This window comes from Salvia splendens, chromosome 1 (genome assembly GCF_004379255.2).
Source record: "Salvia splendens isolate huo1 chromosome 1, SspV2, whole genome shotgun sequence".
NCBI lineage: Eukaryota > Viridiplantae > Streptophyta > Magnoliopsida > Lamiales > Lamiaceae > Salvia > Salvia splendens.
Window position 1 is genome coordinate 33,988,262 of NC_056032.1, and position 9,412 is coordinate 33,997,673.

Sequence of the window (9,412 nt, forward strand, 5' to 3'; positions counted from 1 at the left end):
TAATATAAAAAGAGAAAAGTGATAATAAAGATGAGGAGATTATTAGAGAATTAGTAGAAAAAAGCCTCGCGGAGGGAGGAAAATGAAAGAGTCCGAGAAAGAAAAGAAAAATGAAGAAGGCTCGATGAGTAAGTAGAAGCAAAAAAAAACTTGGGATATATGGGTTATAGAACGGGAAGAGGAATTTGGAGTTCAGTTAAATTATCTATCTTAATCATGTAGGTGTGTATAAATCACACTTTTAATTTTACATATTTTATGTGGTTGATTGCTATGTGTTGATTTGGAGTGAATAATTGAACTACATGATGCGATTCTGATATAATACGTGTTTGATGCTGATGATACGAATATCTGCGTGGTGCAATGAATATCTTTTATATATTGTAAAGGAATTATTTGATGGAATATGATTGAAATATGTAATTAAAACAATGGGTATGTTTACATGTGATTTTGGAATTATTTTTGAATCATTGAATTAAAGAGGATCTGTGACGGTCTTGCCCTGGATCTGAAATCATATTGGGACCTTCGAGTCAATCACAATGGGACCTTCGGGTTGAACCATATTGGGACCTTCGGGGCAAATCATATTGGCATATTGGAAATCCCGGGCAGATATCAGGCTTGATTTGTCACATAATAATAAACTGGACAGAGAGGCATATGCATATGGATCTGAAATTGCTTATGATATTTGACGTCATTTATATGTGCGAGTTTAGAATATTTGTAAGTAAGCCTAGTAAATGATGGGTTTCGTAATTATAGTATTTGGATGGTGATGAAATTGGTATATTATTTCTTTACTTAAATTTGTGTTTATTTATTGTAAGTATATACGTCATAAGGTTTGGGTGTGACAGAAAATAATAGAGATATGAGATCTTCTATAGATTATGTCAGTAGTGCGATTGATATATTTTTATATGGAATTAGAATTACTTGAATCATTGGATTAAAGTCGGTCTTGCTCTGGATCTGAAATCAAAGTGGACATATTGGGACCTTCGAGTCAATCACAATGGGACCTTGATAAACACGGTTTTTGCTTGTTTTTAAGGCATAGATTTGGCTCGTTTTAAATGCCAATCTTGCAAATTATGTTATTAAATTGCGTATATTATACATTTTGGTATTTTGACGTGTTTGTAGATAAATGATAGAAAAAGATAGAAAAAGGTGCAAAAATGCCAAGGTGCGGCAGCCTCTGTTCGATCCCATTCTGCCAGCGAGATTGAAGTACAATCAGTGCTTACTATATACCATTCTCTTCGTCTTTGAAAGAGCTTCGCGTGGGTACCTTGAACATCTAAATCGGAGTTCTGTGGATAAAGTTATAGTCATTTTACGAATGTTGCGCAGTGCAGTCAAAATTAGGCTGAAATTAAGGAAGGAAAGATATTGTTCCCAAATCTCTATTAATTGAAGAATTCGAATTTACCATCTTTCCCATTACTTGGGGGATAATTTTTACCAATTATAAACATTTTTCTAGTCTATATATACCCCATAACCTAATTCAAAATATTGATCTCAGAGTCTCCAATCCTTCTCCATCTCTACACCTTCTTCCATCTCAGAACCTCCAACCCTCTCTATCTCTATACTTCTTCCATCCCATATTTCACATATTATTCTTCCATCTTCCATTGGAGCGGAGCTCTGCAGATCCAGGCAAGAGAAGACTGAAAACTACATCATTTAACCTTGGGTTTTGTTTTGTTTTTCTTTATGTCTATTACTTTTTATTGTTTTTACTTGTCTATAAGTTAGTAACATTTTTGTGGAATTTTTGGTAAACATGCTATGATTTTGAGTTATTTATTCAACTGTTTTTCCTTGTTAGCTCTTGTATTTAATTTAATTTCTCTTGTGCTTATACATTTGTTAGATTGGTCATCTTATGAATGCATGTGAATTTTACTACAAGACGTGAGAAGTGAGTAGTCTAATTTGAAAGATGAGAAGTTGACGTATTTGCCAATAAAACCGAGAGATTTGAGCCTTTGAATGAAGCAAATTTATCTTAGGAGCTTTTAGGAGTTGTTACCTTAGTTCTAGGAATGAGACTTTGGTTCTAGGTAGCAATCTACAAATTATATGCTTCGAGAGAAGATATAGTTTTACATATGTGATAGCTTAGTAACTCTAGAGACCGTAATTCAAGGAAGTCCTTTGGATATTAGCTTTTGATTGTGGTTCCTAAAACTCTACCTTCCTTAGCCTGCCGTGTATTTTTTTTTAATATTTTTATGTTTTTAGTTATTTATTTATTTCTTTCTGTCTAGTATAATTAATCAACCCAAAAATCATGTGTCTCTAAATAGTATATAATAGACAGTTGCAATCTTATTCCATGTGTTCGACATCCCGGTACTGACCTTTAGCTATACTAGATCTACCTTGTATACTTGCAAATATTTTTAGTGCTAATAAATGGTGCATCAAGTTTTTGTCTTCAGGTCAATCATATTGGGACCTACGGGTCAAATCAAATTGGAACCTTCGGGTCAAATCATATTGGCATATTGGAAATCTCGGGCAGATATCAGGCTTGATTTGTCACATAATAATAAACTGGACAGAGAGGCATATGCATATGCATATGGATGTGAAATTGTTTATTATATTTAATGTTGGTTGTACGTATTGGTTAAAGAATATGTTTGATAATTGTAAGGAGAAATTTATACATACATTAGGTTGTGGCTCGTATAGACCACTAATATTTTATTTTTCAGTAGTAAGATATCAATGATATAGATAGATGTTGGTTTTTTAATGTATCTAAGATGGGTGTTTTATTTGACATGTGGGTTAATAGTTTTAAATTTTTTTAGGGGTTTATTTATTATAAGAATATAGTCAAAGGGGTAGGGGTGTGACAATTTACTTCATTTCCTGTTTTTAGCAAAAAAAATTATCCTCTTTCTCCTTTATCTCTTTTATGTGTCTTTCTATTTTATTATCTTTCCTATTTTATTTTTATTGGGGTTTGCAGCTGTGACATCCCTAACCTGAAACATGCATCAATTTGCATATTTGTAATATTATTTGTATAATTATATTTTATATATAAGTGTGTGTATATAAAAGTATGCGTATGTGTGTTAGTTTAATTTATGGATGGTTATGTATAGTGATCTTCTATAATATTAATATAGATGACTTCTTCTTGTTTTATTAGTATACATATTTTATGTACACAGGGGTACGCCCAATTTAGGAAACATTTTTAACTTGATAAAACCTTAGCTGTCATATTTTTTATAATAAACATATATGTGATGATACGTGGGAGCTAATGAAGAAACCATGCATGTATTTGATTAGGTGGACAAATTTAGACCGATGACTAAGCTTTATAGGACCCTTTCATATTTGAGAAAGTATAATGAAGAAAATAAGGAAAAGAAGAGGAAGGAGACGAAGTGGAGACGGTATAGAATCTGGAAAATCATAAAAAAAAATAATGACATGGACTGAGCTATGAAGTTAGGACCGAGGGTTGTGAATTAGAAGACAGAATAAGAGGTTCGGTTAGATTCTTGTCATAATCAGGTGTGTATAAATCACACTTTTAATTTTACATGTTTTATTTGTTTCATTGCTAGGTGTTAAACAAAATGAATGATTTGATTATACGATGTGATTCAATATGATTATATGTTATTTGATTTTTATTGTCAAATATGATATGAATATTTGATTGCTGAAATGGACATGTTTGTATAGATATATTTGATAATTTTATGGAGTATGACATGGATATGTTATTGGTGTAAAGGATATGTTTATGATACCGATTATGTGAATCATTGGACTAAAGAGGATCTGTGACGGTCTTGCACTGGATCTGAAATTACAGAGGGACCTACGTGTCAAATTACAGAGGGACCTTCGGGTCAAATTACAGAGGGACCTATGAGTCCAATTATAGAGGGACCTTCGGGTCAAACACAATGGGACCTTCGGGTCAAATCATAATGGGACCTACGGGTCAATCATAGAGGAATCCCGGGCAGATACCAGGCTTGACTGTTACAGAATAATAAACTGAATAGAGTGGCATATACATATGAATATGAAATGGAATTGTTTTTAAATTATGTTATATATTGTTTCTGATTATATGTATTGATAAAAGAATATGCTTGATGTTTGTATCATGTGAGATTAAAGGTGGAAATTTATATATACTGAGTTGTGGCTCATATAAACCACTAAATTTTTCAGGAATAAGATAGCAGTAAAGTTTTGACTGACATGGGTCATAGGAACTCCACGTGTTATCAGGTTCGGCGGCTGACGCATATTGGCAACCTTCTCCTCCTCATCTTTTTGCACGTAGATAAACGTATAGTATATAGAGTGGTGTGAGGGTTCCACTACTTTACATGATATTTTGAAATATGTATCGGATAAGTGTTGGTTTGAACTTATATAATATGGGTGTTCTATGAATTAGACACGTGTATTGATTGTTTCTATGATAAGGGATTTATGTATTATAAGAGTATACGTCAGAGGGGTTGAGGTGTGACAGCAGCGGAAGAATTTACAATTCAAACAAATCAAACACAAGATCTATTTTAGGTGATTATTTGGACTAAATTTATTCGCACAAATTGACATGTTACATGCAAAGAACTTGAATTAAATCATACTTCAGGTTGCATTGAACCTTTACACATGAATTCTACCAGAGAAATCGATACCTTGATGATTTTCCAAAAAATCGACGATCGATTGCGCATTCTACACGTGATGATATTCATTACTCGACAAGATATCTTCTGGTTGTATCCCAACTCCTGTTTTGATCTTAGAGTGAGCTAAACTTATCAAAATATATAAATCTTGGAGAAAGAAGAGACAAAATCCCTATACAAAATAAGATTGTAATTTTTGATCCTATTCAAGACAGAAAGGTAAGAAAATTTTGAGAGATGGAGGTTTGTCCTCTATCTCTCCTCATCTATTAACCTATTCATAAAGTTATGTTGGGGCAGTCATAGATCTATGTTGAATTTGAATCCCACCTATTTGACTTTAACTAATTAAATTAACCCAATTTAATTTTAGCTAAAAAAGAATATTATTAGTCATTATAGTAAAACAATACTCCTCCATCCCTGAAAAGTATGAACTATTTCCTTATTAGGCTGTCCATGTAAAGTGTGAACTTTCTAATTTGGAATAATTAAAAACACATTCCCATTACACATCATTTTATTCACAACTTATACTACTAATGATGTGGAACCAATTATCAACTAATACTACTTACACTACCCTTTATCTATCTCTCTTACTTTACCAATTATATATTAAATCTGTACCAAACCTAATATTTGGGAGTATTGACCGGTCATCCAAATCCGAAATTATGAGTAATTCGGGCTACCTCTTTAATTTAATTATTTCTTACGCTTTAGACATAAAGATCCATTTATTGATTAAAGTCTGCTATTAACTTAATTAATTAATACTTTGATAAACTCATATTTTTATCGGTTTAATTGGTATGTTGAAGTGCTAAATGTTGAGTTTATTACTCAAAATTGTCTATGTCCAGCAATTATTCTACCTTTTGGAGTTTTATGTTTTTGTTGAGTGTTTTAGGAAATACAAATGAAAAAGAGGACAAAATCCGGCTGTGGTGCAGAGGAGGCCGTGAAGCATCAAAAAGCTTCACCCGGCCGGGTGAATTTTGCCCTTTAAAATTCTACCCGGCCGGGTGAATTTGTAGTTCATTAATTCCACCCGGTCGGGTACGCTGTTTTGATGAGTATTACTGCTGAAGCACGTTTTTTTTAAGAGATAAGAAAGAAAAGGTGATCTAGGTTTTGATCATTCTACATCCTACCGCCTACCACACTCTGACACACTCCCAAGAGCACTTTGAAGATTGAAGTTTCCATTCCATAGAATAATTCCACGGGAGTATCTAGTTTGCTTTATTATGTATTTGATTGAATCCTTTGTTTTGGTTTTCATGAAGAACATGAGTAGCTAAACTTATTGTGGAGTTTTGGTGAAAACTACAATGGATGTTTTGTGATTAATTCAAGGACTTCTTTAGATTGCTTAGCTGTTGTGGTTTCTTTGTTCACTCTTGTGCTTTTTCAATTCAATTGCTTAGCTACCAATTGAGTTTGTTTACCTAGATAGTGGTAATCGAGAGATACCTAACTAGGGACGATAAAAGAGTGAACATCACTTTGATAATCTACACTCGAGAGAGGGGATCCTTTGTGAGGGCTTGAGTCTTTTGTTCCTTGGAGTTAATCTAAACATATTAGAAGGAGACTTCAATATTAAGGGTTAATCAACGGGGTGAGTACACTCGAGAGGGGGTTCAACCTAGACTAGCGACTTTCGTAGTAATCCTAGAGACATAAAATGGGTAATCGAAGTTGTTGAACTAATTGCACGACATTTCCATTGTAGTTGGATCCAAAACTCTACTCTTCTCTTTGTGATACTTTTCCCTTGTGTTCAATTCCCCTTTGTTACTATTGATTCCTTTTACTTGTATATGCTTTTAGTAGTGTTAGAACAAAACCAATTCCTTTTCGATTGTCTAGATAGTAGTCGACGTTTGTTCGTGGTACTTGAGTTGATATAATCTTGTCTCTGTGGGATACGATACTCTTGCTTGCTAATTGCTACATTAGCCCCGTACACTTGCGGGAATTTCTTGTGTTAAAATAAGTTGAGTCATACTCCCTCCGTCCCAAGAACATCTCTTTTGAGCACTTAAATTAAGAAATTGATGTGTTAAAGGTTAAAATGGAGAGAGTAAAGTAAGAGAGTGAATAAAATAAGAGAGAAGAATAAAGTAATTAGTGGGAGAAAAGATAAAGTTTTTGCAAAAAAAAAATGATTCAATTATCTTAGGACAACTTAAAACAATACGACTCAACTACTTTAGGACAATCCAATATAAAATTTTGTACCCTTGTATTATGTTCGATTTGATGTAACAGCAAAAGGTGGTTCATTAATAAACACAATTTTAATCAATAAAATATTTTTTTTAGTTATAATGATATTCTTGTAAGCTATCAAATGTAATATTTGTAATAAATAAACTTTATATATATTGATATACCCAACATTTGATACAATGTGCATTCAATTTATAATTAAAATGGGAAAAACTATTTTTTTTTCATATTATGTATTAAAAATTGAAAGAAAAGTTATAACATGATTTTAGGACAATTCCATTGATATTTAAGTTTTTTTTTCAGAACCCTCTTTTTATAGGCATAGATTTCCATTTAAGCTAATCTGTATAATTTTGACTTAATTTTTAAAAGACACTCCCTCCGTCCAATAAAAATATGGACATTTAGGATGACACGAGAATTAATGCACAATTGGTAAAGTAACAGAAAGATTGAAAGAAAAATAAATTATAAGAAATACTATTATTAGTGGAGAATGATAACTACCTTATTACCGAGAAAAAATTACTAAAAATAGAATGAAATTTTGTTATAGAACCTTCTAAAATGAAAAATATTTTTTTATTTTTATGTGAGGGAGGGATAGAAGATAAGTGTCCAATCATTTATTAGTTCTATGCGTGAGAAAAAGTTACTCAAACTTTCTAATGATTGATTTGAGAAATCAGAGTCTAAACTTTCAAAAAATTATTCGTAAATTTTTTGAAATAAAACATGTTCCAATGTACAATTTGATAAAATTAAAAAAAGTTAGAAAAGAAATAGTTAAAGTATAATTAGTAAAAAAATTAGTAAGTGAAGGATAATTCTCATCTTATTAGAAAGATAAAATTATCAAAATTAAAAATAAATTATTTTCATAGGACCAAAAAAATAGAAAGAGTAACTATTTTTACAAAACAGAGAAATTATCTGAAACGCAAGTATTGTAAACTATTCCTCAATTCTATAAAATTAGCTCATTTGAGAATGACACAAGTTTTAATACATAATTTTAAAATAAAGCAAGAAGAAAAAGAAAAAAAGTAGTTGAAAAATTATAGTGAATAATGGAGCAAAAAAATAAATAAAGTATAAAGCAGCCGAAAATATTTCCACAAATAAATATAAGCTATTTTTATAATTCAGATGTAAAAGGAAATTCACTATTTGTAACGGGAGTATATAATTTTAAAACATGAAATTGGAAGAGCAAGATAATTAATGAGGATATGGAATGAAAAGTCATAAATCGAACAAAAAGAGAGAATATGCTGAAACAACTACAGAAATATCTCGAAGAAATATAGCAGGATTTCTATTAGTCTGGTAAATAAGAAGGCGATAAATCGCAAAAATATAAAAAATCCAGAGAAGTCCATGTGATCGATTGGCCCACGATAGATATTTCCCCTCTCAAGACTCATACCATCCACTACGCGTCCCGCGCCGGGCTCGCGTTTTGTCCCGGAGGGATGGGTCCTCCGCGGGACCCGTTGTAACGATCATCCCGTCCCGAGTCCGCGCCCGTCTCGTCCCATAGCTCGTAGACGCGAGACACGGGACGCGCCGTCCCGCCACGCGCCCGATGCTTGCGTGACGCCCACTCGTTGGCCCGTGAGTGGGCGTCGTCACGGATGACGCAATAATTCGTTTTTTTAAAAAAATTTGAATTTTAATAAAAAAAAATAATTTTCAAACGGTAATATTACCATTAATTTTTTATTTTCCTTTTTAATTTTTTTTTTTACTCTATAAATAATCATATTTCATACTCATTTCAAACACAAACATACATCTATTCCTCTCAAATCCTCTCTATCACTCCAATTTCCATCTTAAATCAACTCAAACAAATGGATCCTTTTGAGCAAATGCGTCAATTAATGGAACAATCACTTGAAGAAGATCGACGACGAGAGGCGGAGGAAGCCGCGCCACCCCCACGACGCTTCCGGAAGTACATCAATCGGAACCGGGAGGAAGCCGCCGCACGGTTAGTACGCGACTACTTCTGCGATAACCCGATTTGGGGAGATACCTACTTCCGTCGTCGTTTCCGCATGAGTAAACCGCTATTTCTCCACATAGCGAATACTTTGGCGGCCCGGGAAGAGTTCTTCCGAGAAGGGTTCGACGCGGTCGGCCGTCCCAGCCACACTGCAGCCATCCGTCAGCTTGCGACTGGACAAACGGGCGACATATTCGACGAATACCTCCATGTCGGAGACACCACTGGGCGCATGTGCTTGCTCAACTTCTGCAGAGGCGTCCGGGCAGCCTTCAATGACGAATTTCTCCGGAGGCCAAGCACGGACGATTGTCAGTTCCTCCTCAACCTGCACGAACAAGTGCACGGATTCCCCGGGATGCTTGGCAGTGTCGATTGCATGCACTGGCAATGGAAGAATTGCCCGGTGGCTTGGAGGGGGTCCTACATGAGCGGCCAC